Source organism: Triticum aestivum, chromosome 4B (assembly GCF_018294505.1).
Source record: "Triticum aestivum cultivar Chinese Spring chromosome 4B, IWGSC CS RefSeq v2.1, whole genome shotgun sequence".
Lineage (NCBI taxonomy): Eukaryota > Viridiplantae > Streptophyta > Magnoliopsida > Poales > Poaceae > Triticum > Triticum aestivum.
The window spans coordinates 6,084,686-6,093,998 of NC_057804.1; the positions used below are offsets into that span (position 1 = coordinate 6,084,686).

General features: G+C 45.4%; 1 pseudogene; it reads left to right on the top strand.

Moving 5' to 3' along the window:
- Positions 1-3,358: 3,358 nt before the first annotated feature.
- On the top strand, positions 3,359-3,497 carry LOC123095333 (uncharacterized; annotated as a pseudogene).
- The last annotated feature ends 5,816 nt before the right edge of the window (positions 3,498-9,313 follow it).

The following is a 9,313-nucleotide window of genomic DNA, read 5'->3' on the forward strand; positions in this document are numbered from 1 at the left end:
AACAAGACGAGATGCTGAGACCCGAGGACATTGACCCGTAGAAGCTACAGTTTGGATCAACTTCCGTAGAGCTTCGAGACTTCGATATGCCATATTGAGCAGCTACACATATCTCTATGTAGTTGTATTTCGAATCATAATAATCTGGGCAATTTTTGTCCTGTTCCTTGAACAATTTTATAAATTTGTGTCATCGTTATTGCGCCGAACAATGCCTGCATATGTAGAAATGTCTGTGTGCTGATTGCTTGTCGATCTCCATGTCCATGTTTATGATGATGTTATTCTGTATGCATGATTCCTTTTTTTTTGAGAGAGAGAGAATTGTATGCATTGGTCCTGGTAGATAGACATACGAGGAAGTGCGCGAGGAGCACATGTGAAAGAACTTAGCCGTCTAGTATGCATCACCACTTTTTTGATTGGTGCCGATGTTTGTTCGATGCATGCATCCATGCTCATGCTACTGCTTGCAGCTGCTGGTGAGTGTGTGTGCTACTGCCTACTATTCCGGCTGCTTGCTGCTGAGTGCGCGTGATATTGCCTGGTATTCTGGCTGCCTGCTGCATGCTGCTGTTGTGTCTGTTGTTTGCTCGATACAGAAGAAGCAGTGTGTGGCAGTGTCTGCTTAATTGCTGCAAAAAAAACACAAAGCAGCAGAGAGGATTGAGACATTTCTATTTTGATGTTCACATAGTGTGTGCCTGATTCTTTGTTTTGATGTTTAGAGAACAACACGTTTGATGCGATGGGAGGCAATGTGAGGATGAAAGAGGGCGCGGAGATGGACCGCCTGCCAGAAGTGGTGCTAGCGCTTTCCGCTGGTGGCGTGACACTTGCGCGCCTCAAAAGGTTGTCGGGTTAGATCATTTTAGTGAAAAATAGTGAGTAGGTGTACTGATGCATATAACTTGGATTTCTACTATGTAACTAATTAACAACGGTTACAAAAAAGAAACTATGATTTTAAACTGCATAAGAGCAAAAATCTAATTGGAGATTTGTACTGTGCAATATTCTTGCTAGACTCCTAATCTACTGATATGGCACCTCCTGAATATAATGAAAGTATGAATGTGCAATTCCTTTTTTTTTATATATACAATTCTTCTTTGGGAACTAGGCAAGCCAAGTATGGTAGGACGATGATGCCCCTGAAGTAGACAGCACCAAATTTGAACAAGTTTTTCTTTAAAAGAGACTGCTAAGACAATAAAAAAATCAACAGCATGCATGTCTGATGGAAGATTTTTTTTTTCTTGTGAAACGGAGGCAAAAATATTTGTCTCATCGATTAATTAAGAAGAAGAAGAGAGTTGCCCGGTTAATTTATGGAAAACCGGGCAAAAACCGATACAGACTCCCAAATGCGGACTACTCGCAAAGTTTGAAACACCAAAACTGCTCAAGCGGCCCTCTAAACAAGCGACAACCACAACCCTCCACACTTGCAGAACACCATGAAACTCCTAACGAGCACACCACCACAAACTGACCAAACCACGACGCCTTTCGGATGGTGCCACACTTCTTGTTTTTCTTCTTTGGTTTCTCCTTAATTGGGCTTCTTCTTTGGAGGGTCACTTGTCTTGCCAGATGTCGGATGATAAGCCACCCATTTTCAAGAAAATCATAAAACTCATTAAATTTCTTGGTGTCGTTATCGTCAACCAAGACGCCGTCAGGGCCAGGCATCAACACACTGACCGCATCGACATCCTCAACCAAAGGAATCACCGACACAACCTCATCGACCACAGGAACCACCAACATGGTGGACTCAGGCACCTCCAATTTCTCACATGACCTTGGCAACACATGCCCCTCACACGAGGCCGCCGATGAGACCACCTCCAAATGCTCTACAGAGAGAGGTGAACCAGGGCTGAGACATAGCTCTTGTAGCTCGGGCATGACCTGCAACACCGGATCCTCAAGTACGACGATGGGCTTGCCTAAGAGTGACGATGAGCCGTTCCCAACACGAGGGGAGGAACATCCAAATAACTGTTGCCTCCCTTCCTCCATGGAGCCAACATCTTCCACACCAGAAGGGCATGACATCGGAGTGGCTTGCAACCTAGCCAGTGCAAGGGAGAGCCTACTAAGAGTAGCCTCCGCCCGCTCCAGAAAGCTTTGAACCCGTGCCAGACAACTCTGCAGCAATGTTGCCCGATCAGCCAGAGTGGACTGCAACATCATATCAGGCGAGGTTGCCGAGCAAAATGTAGCAGAGATGACAGACGCCCAAGACCCATGGAGAAGCGCCTTGGAGGGGAGCACGGATTTCATTGCACCTTTACATGAAGCTAGAGCAGGACGACGCGCGGAACCAAGGACTGGCGGCATGGCAAGGCATGCCAAAGAACTTAGAGGATGCCAAGGATTGTGGCATCCGCGTGCACGGTGACCATTCTCCCAGCAATGGGAGCACCGAATCAGATCTCTGCAGTCAGCCGCAGATGCCCAAGAGCGAAGCATCTGCAACATCTACCGTGCGGCCAAGTAGGGACTGGACGGGGAGCCATTGCAGGGGCTAGCAACGTCGAGTGACGCGGACCACGCCGTCGCAATTGTTAAACATATTGTAATGTGACATTGTAATGTGACATATGTAGCGCTGGTTAGGTTGTTAGGATCGGTCTCTATCCTCCTGTAACCGTAGCCTTATCTCTCCCTCTCTTTCCTTGGTTCACAAGTTGTAATCCCAACCAATTGTATGCGCTATACAGGGAGGTGCCCTCCTGTTATATAAGCATGTGGTGCGTCCCTCCAACGAGGTAAGATGCTTAAGCCAATCTTCACATGGTATCAGAGCCTCCCTCTTCCTATTCATCTAGCATCCATCGTTTTCCATCCATCCACGAGCTCGCCATGTCTTCTTCCACCAGCGCTCCTCTGGCCAACCTCAATGCATGGTTAGGTTACATAAAAGCTTACCCTGACGAACTACGTCCTCTGGCGTGCGCAGGTCACGCCACAGTTGATCAGGGCTGGTGTCTTCGGCTATGCTGAAGGAACAATCAAAGAACCAGAGAAGTTCGTCGTCACCAGGGACAAAGACGGCAGGGAATCAGCCTCGCCGAACCCTCTTCATCAAGTCTAGGTGCGGCAAGATCAGCAGGTATTGTCATATTTGCTGGTTAATCTTTTCAGAGAAGTTCTTGTCCAGGTGACCAACATCAGCAAGGCGCACGAGCTCTGGGCTGCGGTGGCGAACATGTTTTCGTTCCAGTCCAGATCGCGCGTGAACAACTTCCATGTCACTCTCTCCAACGCAGAGAAGGGCACGCAGCCGGTGAGCGCCTACTTCGCCTATATGCGCGGCCTCGCCGACGAGCTAGCGGCTGCTGGCAAGCCTCTAGATGAGGACGGGCAGATCACCTACATCATCGTCGGGCTGGGTATGGAGTACCAACCACTGGTGTCAGCCCTCGACGCCCGCACCGAACCCGTCACGCTTGATGATCTGTTTGCTCAGGTGAGCAACTTCGATCAGCGCGTGGCGATGTTCCAAGGCAACAACAACAACGGGTTCAAGTCCTCCGCCAACGCCGCTGTTCATGGTGGCCGTGGTGGCTTCCGCCCTCGTGGTCTGCCGCGCGGCAAGAGCAAAGGCAATGGCGGCGGCAACTACAGCAAAAACAACGTTGGCGTTGCTCCTCGCACCGATGCCGGCGGACGACCCTCCTCCAACAACAACAGGGGTCGCCGTTCCTCCTCCAAGAATCGTCCCAATGCCATCCGCTGTCAGATATGCGGGAATCTGGGCCACTCTGCCAAAGACTGCTGGTACAGGGAAGATGAAGGTGACTCCTCCTAGGACGAAAAAGTTGTTAGTGCTGCTGAAGCCTCATATGGCGTAGATACAAAGTGGTATGTGGATAGTGGTGCTACAAACCACATCACAGGTGAGTTGGAGAAAGTAACTATGCGGGATAAGTACCGCGGTCAAGACCAGATTCACACCGCCGGTGGAGCAGGTTTGAGGATAAAACATGTTGGTCATTCAGTTGTTAAAACCCCTTACTGTCCAATTCATCTCAGAACAATACTACATGTCCCTAGTGCATCTAATAATCTTCTTTCCGTCCATCGTATTGCTATTGGCAATCATGTGTTCCTCGAGTTTCACCCCTTTTTCTTTTTGATCAAGGATCAGGCAACGAAGAAGGTTCTCTACCGAGGTAGATGCGTTCGAGGGCTTTACCCGTTGATTCCGGAGTTTAGAACATTCAATAAGCAAGCAAATGGTGTCACCATACTCTTAATGACGAGGTGGCACGATAGACTAGGGCATGCATCTTTTTCTTTAATTGAACGATTGCTTAGGAAGAATAAGCTCACATATGTTGGAGAGCGTGATATTGAAACCATTTTTGATTCTTGTCAAAGAGCTAAAAGTCATCAGCTACCCTATCCAATTTCTACTAGTATTTCTACCAAACCTTTGCAACTCATTTTTTCTTATGTGTGGGGGCTGCCCCCAGTGCGATGGTTTTGCTATCCGCCTCAGTCGGCGCTCGTCCTGTCTATGATTCGGATGTGGTATATATATATATATATATTATCTTTTATAACTATTAGTTTCATTTAGTGTTTATGACAATTATGTTGAGCAATGTGACATAGATTTTTTTTTATCTAGGAGGTATGTGAACTAGAAATTCCAACCGACCCTATTGTCGAGAGGTTAAATTTAGTTGAAGAAGAAAACAATTACTTGAAAGAAAAATTGAAAAAAAATTGAGGAGGAGAAGATGAGATTGGAGTTGCATGTTGCGGATGTCGTCGATGATCACAAGATCAAGATGGATGCAATGCGCTTGAAGATTAGAAAGATTAGAAAATATGCCATTCATACTGAGGCTTGGTATCATTATGCCGTTGGATCAATTGTTACCTTAGTCGCGATTACGATCGCATTTGTTGTTGCATTGAAATGTTTTAGATAGTTTCAATGTATGGTTTAATTAGATGCTCTGGAGAGCTATATGTTGTTCAATGGGGACTATGTATGTACCTTGGTTTTAATATGATGATGAACTTCTATTAATTTGGTCACTTCTGTATTCATGATGTTCTGTAATGGTTTTTGACACACTTAATTATATATAATGCACGCAGATGAACCGTAAATGGATGTACGGTGATAGACGCACCTCCGAGTACATTAAGGACGTGCATAATTTTCTCGAAGTGGCTGAGGCAAACAAGCAGAATGGTTTTATGTGTTGTCCATGCCCTATATGTGGGAATACGAAGTCTTACTCTGACCGGAAAATCCTTCACAGCCACCTGCTTTATAAAGGTTTCATGTCACACTATAATGTTTGGACCAAGCACGGAGAAACAAGGGTTATGATGGAAGACGACGAAGAAGAAGAGGATGATGATGACTATGTGCCCCCTGAATACGGTGATGCTGCAGCGGGGGAAGCTGAAGATCAAGAGGAACCAGACGATGTGCCCGATGATGATCTTCGCCGGGTCATTGTTGATGCAAAGAGACAGAGCGAAAGTGTAAAGGAGAAGCTGAAGTTCGATCGCATGTTAGAGGATCACAAAAAAGGGTTGTGCCCCAATTGCGAAGATGGCAACACAAAGCTCGATACCACACTGGAATTGCTGAAGTGGAAGGCAGAGAATGGTGTACCTGACAAAGGATTTGAGAAGCTACTGAAAATACTGAAGAATAAGCTTCCAAAGGATAACAAATTGCCCAACAGTACTTACGCAGCAAAGAAGGTTGTATACCCTTTAGGATTGGAGGTGCAGAAGATACATGCATGCCCTAATGACTGCATCCTCTACCACGGTGCGTACGAGGATTTGAACGCATGCCCGATATGCGGTGCATTGCGGTATAAGATCAGATGAGATGACCCTGGTAATGTTGACGGCGAGCGCCCCATGAAGAGGGTTCCTGCCAAGGTGATGTGGTATGCTCCTATAATACCACGGTTGAAACGTCTGTTCAGAAACAAAGAGCATGCCAAGTTGATGCGATGGCACATAGGGGACTGTAAGAAAGACGGGAAGTTGAGAGCACCCGCTGACGGGTCGCAGTGGAGAAAAATCAAGAGAAACTATTGGGAGGACTTTGCAGGTGACGCAAGGAACGTATGGTTTGGTTTAAGTGCGGATGGCATTAATCCTTTTGGGGAGCAGAGCAGCAACCTGGCCTGTGACTCTATGTATCTATAACCTTCCTCCTTGGCTATGCATGAAGCGAAAGTTCATTATGATGCCATTTCTCATCCAAGGCCCTAAGCAACCAGGAAACGACATTGATGTGTACATAAGACCATTAGTTGAAGAAATTTTACAACTGTGGAATGGAAACGGGGTACGTGTGTGGGATGAGCACAAACAACAGGAATTTGACCTACATGCGTTGCTGTTTGTAACTATCAATGATTGGCCTGCTCTCAGTAACCTTTCAGGACAGACAAACAAGGGATACCACACATGCACACACTGTTTAGATGACATTGAAAGTATATACCTAGACAAATGTAGGAAGGATGTGTACCTGGGGCATTGTCGATTTCTTCCGGCCAACCATCAATGTCGAAAGAAAGGCAAGGCAGATCACCAGAAGAAGCCCGCCGTCTATACTGATGATCACATACTTCCTATGGACAATGATCTACAAGTAATTTTTGGAAAGGGTCCCGGCAGACTATCTGTTCAGAATGACGCTGACGGACGCGCACCCATGTGGAAGAACAAATCTATATTTTGGGACCTGCCCTACTAGAAAGACCTAGAGGTCCGCTCTTCAATTGAGGTGATGCACATGACGAAGAATCTTTGTGTGAACCTGCTAGGCTTCTTGGGCGTGTACGGGAAGACAAAAGATACACCGGAGGCACGGGAGGACCAGCAACATGTGCACAAAAAATACGGCATGCCTCCAAACCAGTATGAAGGTCCTGTCAGCTACGCTCTTACCAAATAAGACAAGGAAATCTTCTTTGAATGCCTACTCAGTATGAAGGCCCCGTTTGGCTTCTCGTCGGATATAAAGGGAATAATAAATATGCCAGAGAAAAAGTTCCAGAACCTAAAGTCTCATGACTGCCACGTGATTATGATGCAACTGCTTCCGGTTGCATTGAGGGGGCTTCTACCGGAAAACATTTGATTGGACATTGTGAAGCTATGTTCATTCCCCAATGCAATCTCTCAAAAGATGATCGATCCAGAAATCCTACCAAGGTTAAGGAGTGATGTGGCGCAATGTCTTGTTAGTTTCGAGTTGGTGTTCCCACCATCCTTCTTCAATATCATGATGCACGTCCTAGTTTATCTAGTCGACGAGATTGTCATTCTAGGCCTTCTATTTCTACACAATATGTTCCCCTTTGAGAGGTTCATGGGAGTCCTAAAGAAATATGTCTGTAACCGCGCTAGGACAGAAGGAAGCATCTCCACAGGCCATCAAACAAAGGATGTCATTGGGTTTTGTGGTGACTTCAGTCCTGACCTTAAGAAGACTGGTCTCCCTCAATCGCGGTATGAGGGGAGACTGAATGGAAAAGGCACGCTAGGAGGGGACTTGATAATATGTAGGGACGAGCATTCTTGGTCTCAAGCACACTATACAGTCCTACAGAATTATACCTTGGTGACCCCGTATATCGATGAACACAAGAACAATCTGTGCTCCAAACACCCGGAGCAGTGTGACAACTAGATTACATGCAAACACATCAGGACTTTCGGCAGTTGGTTACAAACACGTCTCAGGGGTGATAACACTGTTTCTCATGAGCTGTACTCGTTGGCCAAGGAACCATCTTCGACTATATTGAATTACAAAGGGTACGAGATAAATGGGAATACATTTTACAAAATCGGCCAAGATAAAAAAAGCACCAACCAAAACAGTGGAGTTCGCTTTGATGCAGCAACCAAGAGGGGAAATGACACATATTATGGTTACATAGTGGACATATGGGAACTTGACTATGGACATGATTTTAAGGTCCCTTTGTTTCAGTGCAAATGGGTCAATATGTCAGGAGGCGGGGTACAGGTAGACCCACAGTACGAAATGACAACAGTGGATCTGAACAATCTTGGGTACACAGACGAACCATCCGTCCTAGCCAATGATGTGGCGCATGTTTTCTATGTGAAGGACATGTCTACCAAACCCAAAAAAAAGAAAAGATAAGGAAGCGAATACATCATACGATGAGACAAAGCGCCACATAGTTCTTTCAGTAAAAAGAGACATCGTGGGATTGGAGGGCAAGACAGACATGTCCGAAGATTATGAAAAAGATTCATGAAATTCCTCCCTTCAAAGTCAAGGCTGACCCAAGCACCCTGTTAAACGATGAAGATTATCCATGGTTACGGCGCAATAACCAAAGGACACAAGCGAAGAAAAAGTGAAGACTTTCTCTCCACAACTATTATGATGATGCCTTTGATCTAGAATATCACTGCAGTTACATGTGAAGAAATGAAATGTCTTTTGTAACAGATGAGTTTCCGTCCGAAACCCCGATACTTCGAAAGAGATTTTCCGTTTTGTACACGAAGTGCATCCAGTTTTTGCCATAACCCTCTCGCTATGTGGGTGAAATGATGATACCATGCCAACTTTCAACCTTTTCAGAGTTCATTTGTAGTGCTTTTCATTTTTTTTTGACTATTAGCGCTTGTTAATTTCAGGGTCATTTAGGTCAAAAAAATAAGTAAATGCATGTAAAATACTAAATGAAGTCAGAAAGGGTTGAAAATTCCTACGCACACTAGTAAGGGCTACTATAAACAGTAGTAAGGTACACACCAAATACTCAGGGGCTAATATAAACACTAGTAAGGTACACATCAATAACCTGTATATCAAATATACCCTTGTTCACTCTGCCATCCTTCTTATCCACCAAATATTCAAGGCATTTCCGCTTCTAGTGAACGTTTCCTTTGTAGTAGAAGCACTCAGTTTCAGGCTTTGGTCCAGCTTTGGGCTTCTTCACGGGAGTGACAACTTGCTTGTCATTCTACTTGAAGTTCCCTTCCTTTGCCCTTTTCTTGAAACTAGTAGTCTTGTCAATCATCAACACTTGATGCTCTTTCTTGATTTCTACCTTCGTCGATTTCAGCATCACGAAGAGCTCGGGAATCGTTTTCGCCATCCCTTGCATACTATAGTTCATCACGAAGTTCTAGTAACTTGGTGATGGTGACTAGAGAACTCTGTCAATCACTATCTTATCTGGAAGATTAACTCCCACTTGATTCAAGCGATTATAGTACCCAGACAATCTGAGCACATGCTCACTAGTTGAGC